Source organism: Sus scrofa, chromosome 1 (assembly GCF_054392235.1).
Source record: "Sus scrofa isolate SSC_HxYL_T2T_F1_AM1 chromosome 1, Sscrofa_HxYL_maternal_Yorkshire_Landrace_v2.0, whole genome shotgun sequence".
NCBI lineage: Eukaryota > Metazoa > Chordata > Mammalia > Artiodactyla > Suidae > Sus > Sus scrofa.
In genome coordinates, this window is record NC_139383.1 from 167540085 (window position 1) to 167560266 (window position 20182).

General features: G+C 34.9%; 1 long non-coding RNA gene across 3 annotated transcripts; it reads left to right on the forward strand.

Annotated features, from left to right (window-relative positions):
• Positions 1-3220: 3220 nt before the first annotated feature.
• LOC106509059 (uncharacterized) lies at positions 3221-18979 on the forward strand. 3 transcript variants are annotated; one of them, XR_001306285.2, is made up of 4 exons: positions 3221-3464; positions 11664-11755; positions 12328-12499; positions 13861-18979. It is a non-coding gene; the product is annotated as an uncharacterized LOC106509059 (long non-coding RNA). The 3 variants fall into 3 exon arrangements; XR_014841147.1 differs by lacking the exon at positions 12328-12499; XR_014841148.1 differs by lacking the exon at positions 11664-11755.
• Positions 18980-20182: the final 1203 nt, after the last annotated feature.

Sequence of the window (20182 nt, forward strand, 5' to 3'; positions counted from 1 at the left end):
GATAATCAGGCCATGTATGTTTTATCTCATCCATTTATTCAATAAATATTTGTATAATGTCTAATATTAACCTGACACTGTGTTCTGGTACTGATCATAAGAAGATGAAATGAACAGATCATGACCCTAAAACACTACCAATCTACTGTGAAATTTAAGTGAATAAATTAATAATTCTCACATAGAATGACCATTGTTATAAGGGCTTTGAAAGAGCTGGAAGACAAAGTAAAAGTATCTCATTCCTACCACAGCAGAGTGAGTAAGCAAAGAGTCCAAGCATTCCTTTAGAAGAGCCAAATTACTGCTTTGGGGCTACCTTCATTTCTATAAAGGCACAGTTTTCTGAATCTAATATCTGATATCTCTAAATAATTATAATATTAAATTATAATAATTAAGGAGTTCCTGTCGTGGTGCAGTGGTTAACGAATCTGACTAGGAACCATGAGGTTGCAGGTTCGGTCCCTGCCCTTGCTCAGTGGATTAAGGATTTGGCGTTGCCGTGAGCTGTGGTGTAGGTCGCAGATGCGGCTCGGATCCTGCATTGCTGTGGCTCTGGTGTAGGCTGGTGGCTACAGCTCTGATTCGACCCCTAGCCTGGGAACTTCAATATACCGCAGGTGCGGTCCTAGAAAAGACAAAAAATATATATATATAATAATTAAAACCATAAAATTAAATTATAACGTTCTGAGGAAAAAGACTGAAAACTTAGCAAAGGATAAATCTGGTGGAATTGTACTCTCTATTTCTCATGCGTAGTCATAGAAATACTGAAGTAAATGGAATTCAGTTCTGGAAAATATACTCCATTGCTATTGTTTCCATAGCTTATATTAGAAAGCAGTAGAGTTTGTGGTTAACATATGGAGAAAAAGCAAATGATAGTCTTCATAGGAAATTTCACTAAGTTCTGCCTTCTTCAAGTGGTGGATTCAGACTCTGAGGTAATCTGCAAAGCAATAAAAATGCATCTTTGATGTAATATGACTGCTTTAAAATAATAATGGAGCTTTGCCAACTTTGAAATTGAAGGAAACAGTTCACGTAAGACCATCTTCACTTCTGGCACCAACTGCTACTTCAGAAGGTTTCCCAAACCACTCTCAGTTTTAATAATTTCCTAGAAGGGCTCATGGATGTCACTGAAAGTGGTTTTGCTTGTGGTTGTGGTTTATCGCAGAAAAAAGGTAAAGATTAAAATAAGTCCAGAGGAGAGACATACAGGGCAGAGTGTAAGAGAGAACCAAACACAGAGCTTCCTACCATCACTGTGGGACAATAGGCAAAGACTACCACCAACCAGGTGACTTGAACCCTTAAGTCCAGAGAATTTATGGTGCCCCATCACTTAGGCAGGAGTGGTTGCCCACATGCCTCCTCTCCATCTCAGCCCCTCTAGAATTACACTTACTCCATATGGCTCAAAGCCCCAACCTACATCACATTGCCCATGTGGCTCAGAGTTCTGCTAGTCATATTGTTAATGTCTGGCTGGCCAAAGGCCCCCAGACAAATGAAGATATTCCATCAGACAAGGCATTCTAGGATTTAGAGTTTACCTCCTAGAAGCCAAGGGCAAAATCCAAACCTCTTTTTTCAAGGTTAAATTCTTGACTACCCTGTGCCTACTTTCATTAAGTTATCAAGATAAAGTTTATGTCTAAAATGGAAACTCTCTGTCTCTAATACAGCTGGGTGAAATGTAACATTTAGAGATTAGATTTTGAATGATTTCTCTTAGTTCGTTTTACATTCAGAAGATTCTTGGCAGATATTAAATCATCATTACCAGCATGTGACACAGAAAATATCTTTGAAATAGAATTTTAAACTTCAATTATCATAGAAATTAAAGTATATTAACATTGGAAATAAACCCAAGTAATTATTCTATAGCAAAGCCTCAATGATTACTGAACCAATCCCTTTTTGAAAATGCTAGAGTTGAAAATGTCCTGAAAACATTCTTTGAAGGATGCTCTAAAATGAAAATAACCAGCCTTAAAAAAATCAGTTTTTAAAAATAATTCTCCTTCTGGGACCTGATAAGCCAAGTTTTATTTTTTCCTCCCCCTCAGAGGGAAATGGCATTTTATGACTAAGTTGTAAATCATTAATTGTGTAGTGTTATAATTGAAAGGCTGACATAGTCCTGACTGTAATCACGCTCTCTCTCTCAGCTGCTACAGATACAATCAAGTACTAAAAACATTATCTGATACTTTGGTAGGTGAGGAGGGGCAGTAATAGTGTTCAAATCAGTATAATTTGATTCTCTCAAACACACTTCTAGCCATACCTAAACATTCTGTGTTTCCACATAGTAATATTTTATCCATTTAAAAGAAAACAGAAATTCCTCATTCTTTCTTCAGACTTCAAAACTGGCCTCTGAGACAACTCAAATGTGCGTCCCCCTCATGTGTTCAGAAATAACCAACTCAGTCTTTAAAAAAGAACTGTGAATATCAAGATACAAAACTAGCAACCAAACATTACAGAATAATCCCAACATTTCTGTTTCAAATGGTGCTCACATACTCACGCTATATTCCACACTCCTACCAGATACAGGTGGCATTTTATCTAGACTCATACTACATACAGGTGGCATTTTATTTCCATCCCTTTTTTTTCCCCCATCTAACTAGTATTTTATTATTTTTATTCCCTTTCTGTGATTACTACATCACTACATTATAAATTCTCTTGAGGGTGGAGGCCATGAAATTAAGCAACTTATGCATTTTTTTCAGGGGAGGTTGTGTCTTTATGGAAACCTCCATAATTAATATTTCTAAAATATTGCTATTACTTTAACAAACCTACAATATGACCACTAAGTTGTATTTTCTTTCGATTTCTTCCTTAGTGAAAACCTTGGCTTATTTGACACCTTGTTCAGCTGGTATAACCCAAGATAACATTCCTCATATCTTAGACTCTAGCCTTTCCTGATCATCAAATCAATGTCTAATGAAATCAGCAGAAAATATTCAACTAATATGTTTCTTCTCTACGGACTGCATTTTAAGAGCCTAACTATCAAAAGAGGAAAAAGTGTAATGTGGACAAAATTATTTTTAAAACCCTGTCCTCCATTCTACAGAGAATATAAATTTCAAAACTGTGACTTCCCCAACATCTGTTCCATAGCCAGCTAAGGCCGGCCAGCGTGCTGATGAGTCCGAGAGCTGCCAAGAGTGCCCTCTGTGCGGCGGGAGCCGCTGGCTCCCAGACAGGAACGGATCAAAAAGGAGGGCAGAGGACAGCAGGTTGAGGAAAGGCAGCGACACGGGGGAGGAGAGGGTGCCAAGCCCTCTCAGAAATCGCCTACATATGTCCATTTGCTTTATAACTGCAGTATGGTTTATTCCATTTCAGAGGATGAATTAAAACGCGAGAGACGGTGAGAGATGATACTTCAGCTCAGCGGAAAATAAAATGCGGTCCAGATGGTAAGGATCTGCTAGTCTTCTATTACCTGGAGTTATAAAGGTGGTAGTTTGTCGCTGAATCACCCTACTTGGCCGAAGCCATACAAATCACAGTGGGCGGTTTTAATGTTTTGGGTAATTACTCTTCTCATCCTCTAATCCCTCAAATGGTTTCCAGAGGAAAAAAAGGCCATTCTTACAGCAAGAAAATAGAACTGTGCTGACTCAGGTTTAGGAGATAAAAACAAAATGGAAACCATTCCACATAACATTCGAGATCTAAAAAAAATTTAGAAAGGGAAAAATACTCAACGCTTTTACTGAATCCATGAAAGTTCAGTAAATGTTTTCACTGCACGCACAAATAGACAATTAGTAGTGCGCAACAGGGTGAGGATGGAAGAATAAAAACTGAGTTGTGCTCATGTGACATAACACATTTGCCTGCTGAAGAATCACTGTGAAAGGCTGGAATATTTTATTTTCTATGACAATTCTTATTTCATTTATCTTGAAATATGAAATAAAATAAATAATAAAATATGTAATTAAAATAAATGATTATTTAATTATAAAATAATTTGAATTTACAGAACAAAACATTTAATAATTGCCAAAATGGGTATATGTGTGTGCTGTGTGTGCACATTTATATATATATAACACTGTTGTGTTATATATATATGAATATAACACTGTTGGGTCCTCTTAATACTCTGCTATATTCACTAACAATAAATAATATTATTAGTATTTTTTACATAAAGTATATTTTAATATGTCATAAAACATTTTATGTATGGTTTAACTGGTCCATCTTTTGCCCATTGATTTTCATTGCCATCTTCATCATACTCAAAGTGCCAATACATATATGGCTCTTTATCTTTCTTTACAAACTTTCTTCTGTCTCTCTATTCTTAAGCCATTAACACAATGTTTGAATTGTTGGCTTTATAATCTAACATGGCAAGTTTTGGCCTTACTTTTCTTTAGGAAAATTGTTTCATCTTGAACTAGTTCATCTTCTATATGAAGGATTGGATCAGCCTGCCTGATTGCATTGTAATTCTGAGATGATTTGCAGGCAAAAAGGCTATCTGTGTGATTTGGAGTTTATGAATATTTTTCTTTAGATCTTCTTTATGGGCTTTAATAAATTGTGATAATTATTTACAAACTTTGAATAATTTTGTGAAATTTATCCTAAAAGACTTTAGTTTTGTTGCTATTAAAAATTAGCTTTTTAAAAAATAATTTTTATAATTTTTTTCTGATCTATAATTTTTATAATGGTTTTTGTGTTTGATTTTTGTATCCAACAAACTTGCTGATAACTTTTTATAGTTTTTAGGGTTTCTCTGATGCTGTACACTGCAAAAGATCATATCATCAAAGTTACATGACAATTTCATTTCCTTTATTACATTTTAAATCATTTTCATATTTTATTCAGCTGAATTGGGTTTCCAATATAATGCAGAAAGGTAGCAGTGATAGTAGAGACTGATTTTGAACAGAATAAATATTTTATGATTTCACTATGTTCTGATATGTGCACTCTAAGATTTTGGTAATTTTTATCTGACAAGACTTAAGATGGATCAGGTTTCATATATTTTTTTTTTTTCCTTTTGATCCTTAGAGTTTGGGAATCATTCATTCTATCTACCAGTAGATCTTTAACATCAGTCTCGATCTAACAATTTTTAATGTTTTCAAGAGCTCTTTTTATAAAATGCTGTAAATCTAATCTCTGAGTATTTTACCTCCCCTTTTGTAACTACTCAAATTACTGTTTTCTTCTGCTGCTGATGCTGCTTTTAATGGCTGAATCAAAGTCATATGGAAGTTCTCAGGCCAGGGATTGAATCCAAGCCACAGCTGTGAATTTTGCCACAGCTGCAGCAACACAGGAGCCTTTAACTTACTGCCCCAAGCCAACTAAGGATTGAACCTTCACCTCTCCAGAAACCTGAGCTGCCACAGTGGGATTCTTAGCCCACTGTGCCACAATAGAAACTCCATTATTATTTTTGATATTGACTTTTGTGATTAGTGTTAACTTAAATGTATCTGCTCAGTCTCATCATGTCTTTGTTTTCAATTTCTTTTTAAGAGCTTGAGTTCCTCCTTACTCAACTACATTCCTTATAACTCACTAGAATTTATAAACAGGAGAGAGACAAAGGTTTTAGTATTTTGTTTTTCTGCACCTGTGGCATGTAGAAGTACCTGGGCCAGGGATTCAAATTTTGTATTTTCTCTACATTGAATTAAAATGTAATCCACACCTATCCTTGTATGCTCGTTTGCTTGAGTATAAAAATATAACAAGTATTTTGTTTATGCACTACGATTTGCAACACTAGGATTTCAGTTTGGTCATGTTTCAAACATAGTGTTAAATTATTAATTTTGATTTTTATTAACTTTTGTACTAGTTTCATTATTTTATGCATACTGATTTTATACTTATCAGTTTGGTAATTACTCCAGATCCTTCTGTACTAATTACTGTGATTCTACCTCTTAATGACTTGTTTTCTCATGTGGCTTTTAAATTTGAACTTTTTGCTTATTTTTAACAAAGATTGTTAGTCTCAGGGTTTTTTATAAGCTATGAGTCTGTCTCTGCAGCATGGTTTAATACTGCTTCTCCCAGAGCCCTAGGGAGTCTGTGGACACAGATATAGTTATTGTGTTATTCTCTTAGCTTGAGATTTCTTTATCATGTGAGCAGAGTAAGTTGCAATCTCACAACCACAGATGGTACAGGGTTGAGATATTTATTTTTTATTAAAAAAAAAGCAAAAAACCTTTACATTTTTATTTTAAATCTTTTTTTAGAATAAACTCTTTCTTGCTATTTCCCTGGGCAAATGTTGGGGGTTGAAATAAATAGTTTCCTGACCCAAGATTTTTATTGCTCTTTGTCATAGAAAATTCTGACATTATAATTCATCTGCTTTCTTGACAGTTTCTCTATGTTCCTATTTCTCTAATAACAACTAACTACTGAAATTGATGGGCATCTCCCTGAACTAGCATAAACTCTATGTTGAAAAAGTCAATATAAAAGAAAATCCAAAGACTCTTTGGTATTTATATTTTAATCATTAGCTATATGGTTGTTCTCATTAGCTAAGATTTATAAGAAAATACAGTTGAAAAAATTGTGAAAGTAAACAAGACAACATGAAATATAGAAATAGGAACAGTTAATATAAATAATGAGAAGGTGTTTGAAAAGGATTTATTTATTTATTTTTGCTTTTTAGGGCTGTACCCATGGCATGTGGAGGTTCCCAGGCTAGGGGTCTAATCAGAGCTATAGCTGCTGGCCTACACCACAGCCACTGCAACGTGGGATCCTTAACCCACTGAGCAAGACCAGGGATCAAACCTACAGCCTCATGGTTCCTAGATGGATTTATTTCTGCTCTGCCACAATGGGAACTCCTCAAAGGAATTTTTTTAAAAAATGAAAAAAAATATGCTTTCTTTCTCAAGCTGAAGTAAGATAGTAGACTGATCTGCTAAAAAAAAAAATGTTCTAAATGGAACTGGGTATTTAGCAATATGACTAAGAATCTAACATTTGAAAAGATAGTTTATATTAATATGTGCGGTTGAATATTCCTTGAATATTCTTAAAAATCAGTGCTAATAATTTTATAGAAGAAATAAAATAAATGTCTTCAAATCTGGATTAATCAATTAAAATCTTCCCAGCCACATCTGATATACTTTTAGCTCTATAGGTTTCATTTCCCAGAACCTTGTGACTACAGACATTTGCTATAAATTGATGGGTATACAAAGATTTTTGTTGTATTAGTCTAGTAAAATTGAGTATATTAATGTCGAAGTTGACAAAATACATTTAACTATGGAGTAAAATGTGAATGTACTCTTTTTTTCTTTTTTCTTTTTTTTTCTTTGTCTTTTGTCCTTTTAGGGCTGCACCAGCAGCATATGGAGGTTCCCAGGGGTCGAATCAGAGCTGTAGCCACTGGCCTATGCCAGAGCCATAGCAACGCCAGATCCGAGCCTCATCTGCGACCTACAGCACAGCTCATGGCAACGATGGATCCTTAACCCACTGAGCGAGGCCAGGGATCGAACCTGAAACCTCATGGTTCCTAGTTAGATTCATTTCCACTGTGCCACAACGGGAACTCCTGAATGTACTCTTAAGATGGAGATTAAATTTTTTTTTCAGAAAACTTAATGTAAATTGGGCCCAGAAATAGAAGTGGCAATCATATACCCTCATTTCCCTGCCTCTTTAATTACATCAGTTACTGATGATAAAGTGCTCATATCTGCAATTGAATGCAAAACTGTCAAGAATAGCATATTTCCCTCTGTAGTATCTTTTCTTTTTTCCTCTTTTTTACAATTTAAAAATGTTTACATTTTGCTTCTATGCCATGTTAAGAAGACCTATAGATTATTGTATATTTTAGATATATCCAATCACAAATAAGTTACTCTTCTGGATGACCTATTTTGAGATTTGTTTCTTTGTTTTTATTGATTTACAACATTATATTAGCTTCAGTCATACAGCAGAGTGATTCCATATTTTTACGGATTATACTCCATTAAAAGTTATTATTATAAGATAGTGGCTGTATTTCCTTGTACTATGTAATATATCCATGTTGCTTATCAATTTTATATAAAGTAGTCTTTGTCTCTTAATCCCATACCCCTAATTTGCCCCTCCCCACACCCTCTTCCTTTTGGTAGCCACTAGTTTGTTTTCCATGTCTGAATCTGCTTCTGTTTGGCATATACATTCATTTGTATTATTTTTCAGACTCTACATGTAAGTGATGTCATACAGTATTTGTCTTTCTCTGGCTTATGTCACTATGTATGATATTCTCTAGGTCCATCCTTGTTGCTGCAACTGGCAGAATTTCATTCCATTTTATGACTGAGTAATATTCCGCTGTATATCTGTATCTATATCTATAAAACACCTTCTTTATCCATTTGTCTGTTGATGGGCATTTGGGTTGCTTTCATATCTTGGCTAATGTAAATACTGCTTCTATGAACATTAAGGTGCAGGTATCTTTTTGAATTACTGCTGCCATTTTTTTCTGTATATATACCCAGGGGTGGAATTGCCAGATCATTTTGTAGTTTTAGTTTCAGTTTTTTAGGCACATATATATTGTTTTCCATAGTGGCTGAATAAATTTGTATCTCCACCAATAGTGTACAAAGGTTCTTTTTTCTCCACATCCTCTCCAACTTTTGATATTTTAGGTTTTTTTGATGATAGCCATTCTGACCAGTGTGAGATGATATATCATTACTGTTTTGATTTGCATTTCTCTAACAATTAGTGATGAGCATCTTTTCATGTGCCTGTTAGCCATCTGTATATTTCCTTTGGAAAAATGTCTATTTAGGTCTTCTCTTTTTTAATTGGGTTCATTTTTTGATATTGAGTTATATGAGCTGTTTTTCTAATTTGGATAATAACCCCTTCTTGCACCGTCATTTGTAAATATTTTTCTCCCATTTGGTAGGTTGTCTTTTTGTTTTGTCAATGGTTTCCTTTGCTATGCAAACGGTTTTAAATCTAATTAGGTCGCACTTTAAAACTTTTGCTTTTATTTCTTTTGCCTTTGGAGACAGATCCAAAAAAAATATTACTACGATTTATGTCAAAGAGTGTTCTCTTCTAAGAGTTTTGCACAATTTTACATTTAGGTCTTTAATCCCCTTTGAGTTTGTCTTTGTGTGTGGTATGGTGAAATGTGATCTCATTTTGTGACATGTTGCGATTCAGCTTTCCCAGCACTTGTTGGAGACAATTTTTCTCCATTGTATGTTCTTGCTTCCTTTGTTATATATTAATTGACCAGAGGTATGTGAGTTTATTTCTTGGTGGCTCTCTATTCTGTTCCATCACTTGATGTGTCTGTTTCTGTGCCAGTTTTGATGACTGTAACTTTGCAAATAGAGCTTGAAATTGCCTCCAGCTCAGCCTGGGACACTCGCAGCTCACAGTGAGGCAGTGGCAGGAAACCTGGCAGGTGCCACAGCCCACCTCTCTTCCCTGCCTGGAGACTAGATAGCCTTGCCCCCTCCTCACAAGCAGAGCCCAGGCTTCCCAGTTCTACTTGTCTCAGCTGCCCTCCAACCAGTCAATGGGCTTGTCCCCACCATAGAACTCATGTCTCCTAATTCACCCTATGTCTATCTATCCTAAGGGACAATTTAAGATAATGATAATGGGGTGTCAAAAATGATCATTAGAGGTGCAGAAATTTGAGAGTGGGAAAAAGAATCCAAACTCTCAAATGCCAGATGATTAGGAAACAAAAACTTTTTCTAAAGTTCAGCATAGAAGGCTTAAAAACATGATTTTCTTAGAAAAAGCACAGTAGTTTCCTATTAGAGTGACTTACTATGACATTGTGAAATGAAATCCACTCCTAATGTGTCTGAATTTGCATATGCAGTGGTTCTCCTCTTCCACCACGGCCCATTTTATTGAGCTTTCACATGCATAGGTAAAAGCTCAGATTCTCATTTACTGGAGGCTAAAATTTAATGACTTTGGTTCAATTGCAAAATAGGCTAGTGAGGTCAGGAATTGAAATCTTTATTTAAGATACTGATTTTACCCCCCTCCAAGTTTCAAAAAGCAATAAAGTACCTTCATCTATTTTCTATCTCTAGGTTAGCAATGACAATTCAATAGCAATTGGAGATACTACAAGCTACATTGTGAAGCTGAGACCTTTCCTAAAATTTCTGTCCTAACTTTATTCATTGTCAACAAACCTTGCCTTTTGCTTCCTTTACCGTCATTTCCTAACATAATAGTAAATGCTTGGAGCGTCTTACTTTCTCCATAGAACTGTGATATATTCAGTAATCTCAGCAGCAGTTGCAAATGATGAAAGCAAAACATCGGTGGGATATTTGAAATGTAAATTATAAATATGTAGTCCTTACAGAAACACAATCCCAAACAAGTGCATGAATAATGAAAGTGAAATGTCCACAGTGACTGTTCTAATGTGAATTTTGCCACATTATAAACTGAAAAAAAAAATGTATTTTACTCCTCAAACTATTTTTTACACATCTGCCAAGAATACTGTTATGAATGTGTCTTTGGCCTTGAAGGTCATGAAGGTCATTGTGTGAATTCTGTCAAGGTAAGTGTCTAATTCTACATTCTGAATATAGAAGGCTCTAAATGAGCATGTTCCTTGAAAGATAAAGACCTCCAAATCATCAACTCTTATCCCACTAACTTGAGGCTGCTCCTAACCTGAAGGAAATATGAAAAGGGGCTGTACTATTTAAAAATCACACTTTATTACTAGTTTGAGCCTTCACTCTGGGCTTTATTTAGTTCTCCCAGGTGCTCTTGATAGGATTATTTTTAAGTTAACCTAGAGCCTTTTCACTTAGACTTGAGGAAAACATTTGATGCCTACTTGAGGCTCGTCCACAATTGTTGCGAGACATGTTTTTATAATATTTTCTTCGCCTCCTTACTGCAAACTCCATCTTGTCCTTCCTTACTTTGTCCTGTCTTCCTGCTTGAGAAACAATCACGGTGATGGTAAATGACTTAAGCTTAAGAACAAAGACCTAAAGGCATGGGTTATTCACGGGGTCAGCTGAATGAGGACATAATACATTGGTCTAGGCACTCCAGACCTGTGCAGATTGGCACGCCATTTGCACATGCATGATATGTCCTCTAAAGAATACGAGAAAGAGAAAGAGGAACCTCAGACCAAGTGGTTTATGAGTGGTCGTTAGCCGAATATGCATTAGCAAAGAGAACCAAGGCGCAAACCTAGGCACACAGGGTTGCCTCAAGTAGGCATGCCCTTGCGGAAGCACAGTGAGGAGTCTCTGAAATGCTATGCATAGATAACTAACTCAAATGCTAATGATTCTTAAATGCCTAAAGTTTAGAGTAAAACTTTAACCATCTACCAGCTAAGTGACTTTTAAAATAATGAAAGAACTTATAAAATAATTAAAAAATCTATATCCTGCACCTACAACCCCCTTTACACTTGACGTAATCCTCAAGAGCACAATAAAAGCAGTGTGGTTTCTTGAGGCAGGGCTCTAGGTTCCTGAGACCTTGAGTCCCCCGTTCCCACCTTTACTTAAGATAATGTCTCTGTGTCTTGTTTTATGTTAACTTTTTTCCTTAAGTTTCACAGCACCCCTTCTTCAGCCCCATCCTGCTGAGCTGGTCTCTCGGCATGCAATGCCCACTCTGGTTTCAACTTTTGACCTTCAGAGAGGTAATCTTTTAAATGATAATTCCTGGTAGGAGAAGGTACAAAATAATTATTTTAATGTAAAACCTTTTAATGTCTGCATCTTCTACCAAAACCAAAGAACACACTAGCTCTTTGGCAGAAGTTTCTAGTTAAACAATAATCAATATTAAGGATGCAAGGAACAAAGAGCTTCATTTAGCGGCCTAGGAATTACAATTCAGGCGACACAAATTCTGGTAAAACTGAAAATGTTCTGGGGAAGAAAAAGAGACAGAGGCTTATAGAAAACCACGAGGTTATTAAAGTTGTCTGGCAGGAATTATGGTTGCTTCTGACACTGGAAAGGAGATATTTGTCCTTAAGGGAAAAGCTGTCATGAGTCATTTTAGGGTAAGTGTCTCTTAAGTATCTTGTTTCTGGAACATTGGGAAGATGTTCTGAATGCCTGCGTTAAGACAATTAGTCTTTGAAGTTCAGATTCCATTAAGGCTGAGCTGAGCATAAGTCGTACTTCCTCAATGGCCTCCTGGCTCTATTTTACAGCATTCTCTTACAATACTGACTCCATTCTGATTTTCCTTTTCCATTCTTAGATGCAACTTTGTAAGAGCCCTCCAAGTTGGAAGTTGAACAGTTAGTAGAGAGCAAGGGGAAATGCCTTACTTTTTCTGATGTTAAAGCCTATGCTCAATAGTCAGCAAAGCCCAGGCATGTTATTGATGTTGGTATCCAGCCTTATAAGAACTGGCTACATGCAGCTTACAGGTATAACAATACTTGAAAATAATCACTAATAAAATATTACCAAATTCTAGACTTTATGTTATAAACCTTTACTTCCCAGATTACAGAGTCCAATAATCACACTCAGGAGAGAACCATATTTTCTTTCACAAAGGTTTAGAATGAAAAGCAGAATCTGTCATAAGTAAGATTTGTGGATCCTGTTTGAAAAAGCTAGGGGGAGTTCTCACTGTGGCTTGCAGTAAGGAACCCAATTAGTATCAAGATATGGGTTTGATCCCTGGCCCCAATCAGTGGGTTAAGGATCTGGTGTTGCTGTGAGTTTATGGTATAGGTCACAGACGCAGCTCAGATCTGGCATTGCTGTGGTGGTGGCGTAGGCTGGCAGCTGCAGGTCTGATTTGACCCCTAGCCTGGGAAATTCCATATTCTGTGGTTGTAGCCCCACCCCCCAAAAAAATCTAGGGATATAAAAAGCATATTTTTTTAATATAAACTTTATAGGAAGTCACTGTGGGTCAACCATTTTCCTAAATTTTTGCCAGAAATATTTGCCAATGTAATACATAGAGATATCTTGTAAGAAGACTATTGAGTGTATTGTGTTTCAGGAACGTAAAGTGGCATAAGGATTTCTAAGTATTAAGGATGAGAAAAATTGTTCAGAATACAGACTTTCGGTATTATAATATACTCAATAATTACAATTATAATTATAATACTCAAAGTTGTAAAATTGTTTTTATTCATTTTGTTACCTTCTTGCACATGAGTTAAAATATATTGACCAAACTTTGTCATCAGCCTGACAATGTTTTTCTCTCCCTTTCATTTTCAAAATTAATTTATTTTTTCCTATATCCCCATTTCATCTTCATCATTACAGATTTATTTTAGCATAATAGTTAATTTGATCTATCCTCCAATATTTCTTTGACATTTTGTACAATATCAGACTTTTTGCCTGTGGCTCAACTCAAACTTTGTGTAAATCTAAGTACATAAACCTCGGAAACATATGTAACACTTATGATTTTATAATATAATTATAATAACACTTAGAGTAATTCAATTCAAATCAGGTTAAGTTTAACATTACACGTTTTAGAAAGTCTAAGCTTCCATTTAGAAACTCTGTGAAAACAAAGCCCAGAATAGCCTGTGTTGGCATTCATCAGTATCGATTTTTAAATTAGCAAGTGTCATTTTCATTTGTGTTCTGAATACTGAATACGTGAATGTTCCTTGACTGAAATCATATAAAAATCTGGGTTAATACTTTAGAAATAAATCTATGTATTAAGTGTGTGTGTGTGTGTCAGAAAAACAGACAGAGACAGAAAGACATAGAAAAAGATTGACCTCCATATCCACCTTTCTAGGGCAAGAATTCTACCTGGATTTCGTTGCTGTGTGGAAGGAAGAGTGGCCATGCTACAGACCAGCTAACCTGAAGGACTGAGCTACACTCAGCTGTGCTGTGTTTTTCATTCCTGTCACACTGAATATATTATTACTCCTTCCCGATGAGGACTACGTGAGGGACTTAGAGACCAACTTCCCAAGTATTCACAAGTTCTTACTGTAGGAATAAAAACAGAAAGGCAAGAAGAGGACAAAAGTAGTTGATCTTACACTGGGTATATGCTGGTGATATAGCGTCTATAAACTTTATTATAATACTTGAGCCTGATTTATAACCAAACCTCTGTGCTTCCCAAGCTACTGTAACTGTCTTACTAGCAACATCAAGGGGCCGTTATAAGACTCGAATGTGCACTTTAAAATTTGTCCTCCCCAGAGCAAACAGCGCAATGATGCTACACAAACTACATATGTTGGAATCTATAATCTCTCAGATACATCTTTTTTCACCTTAAACACAGAGCATGTTGACTTTAAGATGAGAAAAAGAAATATGCTACAAGGTTATTCATCTTCTTTCCTCCCTTGATTCTGAGATTTCTATTAGGAGATGAAGTGAATTCCAGTTAATAGAAAACAGTGTATATGAAGGATTCAACTTCAGAGACACAGTTGAGTCTTCATGATATAGCATTATAGATGGAAAATGTTTACATTAAAATCATATGAAAAAATGTTCTCAGTGAAAGGAGACAAAATACCAGAAAGTAAAATTAATCCTAATCAAAAACTCAGATGTGCAATCAGCAACCATCAGTAAGTAGGATAGAACTGAAGAATATATTTGATTTTATTTTTCACAAATGCAGACAGTGAATTTGTACAAAAGGAATTGTTCTTCATTTTATACAAGTGGTTTCTTTGTCCATTCTCTTTCTCTTTGTTCTTGATTCATTTCAGTAATGTCCATTACGAGGAAAGGAAATTAAAGGACCTATATTATTATAAAGGTTTGACATTCAATAAATCATATTTTTGAAAAAATGCCATGTTTCAGTCATCAATGCAAGCATTAACATGACAAACTTGCAAGTCTCCTTGTAAGATTTTTGAACTTCAAAGCTTGTGAAATATAACCACATTGGTATTAGTTCAAACATTTTTGTAAAATTACTAAATTTCCTAATTGACTGTCTAGGTTTTTTAAATAACTGTGAAAATAATTCGGATGCATAAGGTTAAAGTTGAAACTTTTTAAAAAGTGATTGAGAAATATTTACAAATAATGTTTACTTCCTTGTTAATTATTAGGAAGGGGATAGTATGATTTCTGACCACAATTTATGTGATAAAAATAAAGGATCAAAATTCACTTTGAAACTTTAAATGTTTCAGAGAACATTGAAATTAAGCTAGAGAAGATCCTACCATATTTTCCATGTGATATTTTTCCTTGGCCAACTCATTTCAATGACAGAGTAGAGCACAGTAAGTTTAGCAGGTTTGATAATAAGAAACTCAAGTTTCACCAAGGACAAGAATTTCCCCTTGAAGCTAGGAAAAATAAAGTCAAAAATGATTAAACAATTTACTCAAAGTCCAGGAACTAATTGGTAGTAGAGCCAAGAGTAAACCAAGTTCTCTTCAAGCCAGTAATAGTCCACCATGTTCTACCACAGGCTGTTATAAGTCTGAACAAGTACAAATATCTTTAAGGTGATGACTAAGAAGGATTTTTCAGAATAGATTCCTATACTTAAACTAAGCACATTTCTCAATTATAGGTAATGTGTGTAACTTCCTGTGTTTCCAGCAAAACTCTCAGTCTTCTATCCTGAGACTCTCTTGGTGAATTACTCTGTTGTTAACCACAAATACATTGGTACACCTGATCATCTGTGTGGAGGGAGTGTTTTAGGAACCATAATCTGTTTGTAGCTGAGGCCTGAGGTTCTTTCCAAATAGCAGTTTACGCAATAGTGGGAAAGATGGCAGTTTTCCATATTAAACTGTATGTGCAGAGAGGTGTCAATGGTGATTTTAGGGGAATGAATGGTTCCAACCAGCTTCTGGGTGCTGAACTCTTAATTGAAATCAGTATAATGTGGAATTTCTATTAGAATACTAGCTGCCCTACCCCTCTTGCCTCCTCTTTACCTTCCCTGTTATCTCTCTCTTGCCTCTAAATCTCCTCCTGATGTTCACACACACACACACCTCTTTTTTGCAGAACTTTATGCTTTTCCTTTTCTGAGGTCAAAAGGCTATCACTCTCTCTTTCTCTCTCTCTCAACCAAATTGTCCATGAGAAGAGTGTGCAATTTTTACACGAGTTGCATTTCAAGGATATGTGAAATCTTCCACATAGTCTGGCACAAGATCAGCAAGGCTACTTCGTTGTCAGCTTGTTCACGATGATTGATCTTAAGGAGAATTTTCTTTCATCAGCCAGAGAGGAGAATCATTTGGCTGATTTATTATTATGGCTCATCACCTTGTAAGTTTCCTTAAAAGACCTTTCTGCGTGACATGTAATCTCCATCAGTGAATGCATTTTACATGACATCTGCAGTTTGGTACATACCTGGAATATAAACTGTTTTAAGATTTTAGTTAATGTTCTACATTGCACAAATTGCTGTTTTAGCATTTATTGCTGGTCATATTTTTGTATCTTCATGCTTTGGGCCTACTTAGGTGATGTGGCATAATCAGCTTACTCTTCTAACACAATTCAGATAAAATCTGTTGCACACTGTTTAATTTAAGGACTTTAACATGGACAGAATGTGTCTAAAATGATGTAGAAAATATGTAACTCTACAGAAATCAAACAAATCAAGTAAATGATACCATCTCAAAAATAAATATTTCATCTCTGTCACAGACCAGCCATTATAACAATTCTCTCCAGGGCATTATGTCAATTAAAATGCCTTAATATATTTTATATTCTGTTACATAGTTTCACATAAAGGGATAGTTTATAAATACATTTATCTTAATCTGTTTTCACTTATTACTATCAAAATATAGAAATTATTTTAAAATAGTAAGATCTTATAAAAGTTGTTACCAAAAGCTAGTACATAAAAAAAAATAAAGCACAGATATTCTAGAAAAAGGGTCATGATACTCAGTGCTTATTCTTTTTTTTTTTGTTTTTTGGCTATACCAGAATCACATAGAAGTTCCCAGGCCAGGGCAGGAACCCATGCCACAGCTGTAACAGCTGTGACAACACTGGGTCCTTAACCCCCTGAGCCATGAGGGAACTCCATTTCAGTACTACTCTTGACTTTGAAACTATAAAAATTTAATCAGTTGCCTTTACACATTTTTTCTTCTATAAATATGTTAAGACTCCATGAAAAAAGTGAACTGATTGAGCAAAACTAACAAGTATTCTGTCTTTTTATGAGACTTTTTAAAGTACAGTCTCAAAAACACACAAAAATATTGAAAACAAGAAAATGTTTCACAATTTGGAGTTTCATTACATACACTTGCACAATAAGGATTTCATGAAGTTTCATTAGAATATAGTCACTCTATTCTTTGGCAATTGTAAAACCAAGTTCAAAATCACTTTCAAAAGACACCAGATTTCTCCATCTGACAACGTAAAATCATAAACTCCAGAATTTAATGAAAAAAAACTACACATTTCCAAAACCAAGAAATTGTGTTTCATGACCATGAAAATTACCAGGAAAAGAAAACAGAGCCAGAAATGAAACAGAAAGATGTAATTAGGAGGCAAGGACATTTAAGTACCTATTAAAAATGTGCTTCATTTTCTCAATATGACAAAAAAATGAACATAATCAGAAAAAGGGGAAATGGAGTTGGTGAAGATTTCTTAATAGAAAAAAATAGGTAAGTTGGGCTTCATCACATTTCAAAATGCCAATTCTTTGAAAAACAATGTTAACAAAGTGACTGGTATTTAAATTATTTAATTCATAGTTTCAATTTAAAAACACTGTAGGCTATGTTAATGACTGACATTTTAAAATTTACTTTTATGTAGTACAATTTTTTAAATATATGTATTTTGCATCTTCTCATGTATTTTTATCTGTGGGTGGTCTCCAGAATTGATACATTTTGATGCAGAATACAAGTTTGGTCTTATCTATACCATTTTGTGAACTGAATGTTCTTCAGTGTAAAATCTTACACCCTGAAAAATAGAATACATGAAGAATTTTAATATTCCAAATTATATCTTGTTTCTATCCGGCCCACAAAACTTAATTTGGAAGGTTGCCTCCCAACTTAATGCACCCTACCACCAATTCACTCTTATCCCTCACTAATTGTTTTTCAGAAAGTTTCATCATCCTAAAGATGAAAGGTGAAGATGAAGTGATCATCTGGCCTCAGCACTTTTGGATGATTGTAAATTCATGGTCATGAAGTGGAGAAACACATGTCCTAAGTTCCACTTGGTCCAGATAGTGCATCGTGAATGTCTGGTAAATGTGGGGTAGGAAACTGGAAAGAATAGAGTACTTTTGACCTAATTTCAGATGATAATGCTCTTGGATTTTTGAGCAACCAATTCAGGTAATCTCTGATTTGTTTAATTACTCCTTGATTCTAATGGTAGGAACTTTGAGTCTTAGTCTCCAGTACTCCCACTTATGGTTATCTCTTATGTAAGTGGTTATTGGAAAGTGTGTGGAAAATAGATGAAAAGACATTTGGATGGATTTGCTGACCAGACATCATTTTATGATAGATATTGCATCACTTTTTACTATTGTAAGACATTTATTTTAAATATTTGTGCATATTTGAGTTTAGCATGTCATTATGATAAATCTGCATTCTTTTGAGCTTTTCTTCAGATCAAACTTTTCTCTATTTGTTAAAATGCATCATATACTAATCTGGTCTATGACTTCAACTTTCTGATACAATTGTAGAAGAAATCCTCTATAGAAAAGAATCACTATATGGTTCAATAATATTAAAATTACATTATGAAAAAGTTTCATACATATGTATTTCTTTGTTAAACAGGCTTGCAACTGCTCAAAAAATCTGAACATATTATTTTAAAGAAATGTCTTGGTTGCAGCTTTGAGTTAAGTATGAACAAAATTTCTTTGGAATAAATTTGCAAAATAAGTGTCTTTGGCATATAATTTTGTAAATTAGTGAATAGCAACTATTGTGCTGAAACATTGGTAATACTATTTAGCACTAATATGTCATGGAAAATTTTGGCATGAGATAAGAATGACTGGTTTTGTTGAGTTTAGTTTGAACTTACTTTTTGCAAAAACTCATCTTGCTTTTCTTATCCTGTAATTATTTGTTTAGGTTATTTTACTCAAACTTATTACATCAAAAAGAATTGCATTAACAGAAATAAAATGACTTGTACTTTTAAAATCTTGTTTCTTTGAGAAACCAAATGATATTGAAAATGATTTCATCACTCTATTTCACCTGATATTCTATTTTGGATCATTATTAACAAAAACTAATTTTATTCAAAATAGATAAAAATGAAAAATGTAGTCATGACCTTTTTGGAATTAGAACATTGAGGCAAACTGCTATAAAACCTTGCAGTTTTTTATATCAACATAATTTTCCGAGTTGAAAACCCATTCTGAGAATCGCTGGGAATTTCTCAGGTTGATAAATGATGGAGAAAGGGAAGGTATAACTGGCCATGAGATTCATATGCACAAGCTCCATTTGGGGGAAGAAGCACCTTAGAGAAGGCCAACTGCTGTTTGCAATGCGGCAATTCTGCCCTTATTAAAAAATAACTCATGGAGAATTGACAGAACACTGTAAACCAGCTATAACGGAAAAAATAAAAATCATTATATAAAAAAGAATGACTCATTTTTATTAGGGAAAAATTTCAAATCTTCAATTTTTTTTAGGCTTGGATTCTGACTGCTGCTCTTCATTCCCAGTTTGGTGGTTTGAAATTATGTTTTATCTTGTGTGTGTGGGGGGGGGTGGTGTGTGTACATACATATACACATGCATTCTCATATATGTGTATCTGAGTATAGCCTTCATGCACAAGAAAGGCAAATACAATTTGTTTCGAAGATAATTGTGAAAGCTTTCAAGTCTCATACACACAGAACAGACTGAAAGCCACACAGCAGTTTACAAACCTTTTGCCTTGAGTTTGATGCTTCATTTATCACATTGCTACCCTGCCAAATGGTACAGTGGCTCTGATCCAGATAACTAACTATGGTGAAACTACATAGGGCTGTCTGGCTCATGAAAAAATGGCATCCAAAACATTCAGAAGGGAAATAACAACTGCAATAGTATAATGCCAGGTTCTGTTGG